The 2,332-nt window shown below is 45.3% G+C and overlaps 1 protein-coding gene across 1 annotated transcript in view; it reads right to left on the bottom strand.

The window, feature by feature from the left end:
- The window catches only part of EFR3B (EFR3 homolog B), a 64,650-nt gene extending 63,079 nt beyond the window's left edge, over positions 1 to 1,571 (bottom strand). Inside the window, exon 1 of the mRNA XM_004696411.3 lies at positions 1,495 to 1,571. The gene's annotated coding sequence lies outside the window, so the exon portion shown is untranslated. The remainder of the gene's footprint in view (positions 1 to 1,494) is intronic.
- Between the last annotated feature and the right edge of the window lie 761 nt (positions 1,572 to 2,332).

A 2,332-nucleotide genomic window follows, 5' to 3' on the forward strand; every position in this document is an offset into this window, starting at 1 on the left:
TGTACAACAAAACAGCAACAACATCAATCCACTGACGAAGAACAAATTAGAATATACAAAGCAAGAAAAACTTGTGTTTTCCAGTCTAGCCTGTTGGGGCACCATGCCCTGTCTCCAATGTGGGGTGGGACCTCTTAAAAACACATTTATGTACATCAAAAATCTTCATCAAACAGTAAAAACAGAACCCACAAATTGGGAAAAAACATTTTGGCAGTGATATATCAGATAAAGGACTAATCTTAAAATTCTGTAGAGCACAGCAGCACTTTCATATGGAAAGCACAAATCATCCAATTAACAAATGGACAGAAGACATAAATAGGAAATTCCCCCCAAATGACATCCAGGCAGCCAAAAAAACATATGAAGAAATGCTCTCAATCATTAGCTATAAGGGAAATCCAAATTAAAACAACTCATACCAATACTGGGAGCCAAATTAAAAACACTTCTAAAAACAGAGAACAGCAAATGCTGGTGAGGCTGTGGAGAGATGGGACCATTTAGACACTGCTAGTCGGGATGAAGCATTATACAGCCACTACAGAAAACAGTATGGAGCGTCCTTAAGCAAATATGAACAGAAACTCTTTATGGCCCAGTAATCTCTCCGCGTGGTACATCCCAAAGAATAAAACATAAACACATATAGTCACGCCCATGTTTATTACCAAAAAGGTAGAAACAACTAAGATGCCCATCTGTGGAGGAACAGCTAGATTAATTCTGGCACGTACATACAATGGAATAGTATGCATCTCCAGAGAAACAATAATGAAACTGTCAAAGACCTCATGGTGTGGACAAATTTGGAAGACATGATGCTCAATCTCAGAAAGACAAATACCACATGACACCACTACCATAAAAGAAAAGGAAAACAGTTTCACACCAAATTACATAGACTCTGAAGGCTGTGTGAAGGCCAAGAAACAGAGGAAGGAAAAGTGGGGTGGGAAGGAAAAATATATTTTCATTTTAATATATGATCAATCAATCAATCAATCAATGCAGCCTGGTGGTTGAGTGGCACCCTGGCTGGTGGAGGGACTAGGTAGGCAGCCGCGAAAACAGATGTTCTGTAAGCACACACTCAGACAGCTGGCAGCCACCACAGGGCACCCGGAGAAAGTCATGGATCCTGAGCCGACATCCAAGACAGGAGAGTGCTCACACTAAACAGCAGGGAAATATTACCATCAAGAGAGTCAGTAGCTTGAAGAAACTATCGCCCAGAGAGATATAAATGAGAAGGATGCCTTATTGTACACTGTTGGTGCAAAGCATGCCACAGCAAATTCCAGCTGCCCTCTGCAGGCTGACTTCAGGGTGATCCAAACGGTCTCATTGTCCCAGCCCCAAGAGTCTCTCACCCTGGATGGGACTGTGGCCAAAGCCACAGCGTGTCAGGCCAGAGGCATCAAGAGAGCCCAGCCTGGGTGGTGCGACTGTGGTGCCAGTGGCATTGGGCAGACGTCACGTATGACCTACCTCTGGGTCTTCAGGGAATATGTTGTCAACCAGCCTTTTGTACCTGGGGCGGAGGGCGCCACAGCAGCCACACACACCTGGAATGAGAATGAGAAACACGTGTGAGCAAACCTTCCTGCTCAACCCAAGGAGACCCGGGGGCCGGAGCTGGGGGCAGCACAGCGTGCAGTTGGAACAAATTGAGGTTGGTCCCTCCCCTAGGGTGCCAGGGGCTTAGTCTTCCCTCCTGTCAACTTCCAAGACATTTGCCATTCCCATTTCGTGGCTTTTACTTGGGGCCAGGTGTGGCGGTAGATGCACAGGGCAGGTAGCAAACTGGCATGTTTTCATGGTGCCCTGACATAGAGGAACATTGAGGAGTAAGTCTGCCACAAGTGAGAGTTTACATAAAGGTGCCCCACATTACTACTGTTGTTTGTGTACACACACACACACACACACACACACACACACACACACACGAAAGATCTTCAGAAAGTTCATGGAAAATGTGTATTATTTAAAAAAAAAAAAAACTCTGCATAGATTTCCAAAAACCATTTTGCACCAAATAAACTCCAACTAACAGCTGCTCCAAGGGAGAAAGATGAGGCTTTCTGTTCCCGTCAAGATTTACAGCCTCCGAAGCCCACAGAGGCCAGTCCACTCTGTCCTATAGGAAGGCTATCAGCCGGAATCAACGCTAGGGCCCTGAATGTGTTTCGTTGTGTTTTGGCTTTTTGCACACTCACATATGCACACTTGTGTACATACAGTATCTCATCCACACTCACGTACTTACATGCACTCTTCTGAGACGGAACGAAACCAACTCTCCTGGGACTATGGGCACTGCTCT

This window comes from Echinops telfairi, unplaced genomic scaffold, assembly GCF_000313985.2.
Source record: "Echinops telfairi isolate 266 unplaced genomic scaffold, ASM31398v2 ScPeMD7_9;HRSCAF=40, whole genome shotgun sequence".
NCBI lineage: Eukaryota > Metazoa > Chordata > Mammalia > Afrosoricida > Tenrecidae > Echinops > Echinops telfairi.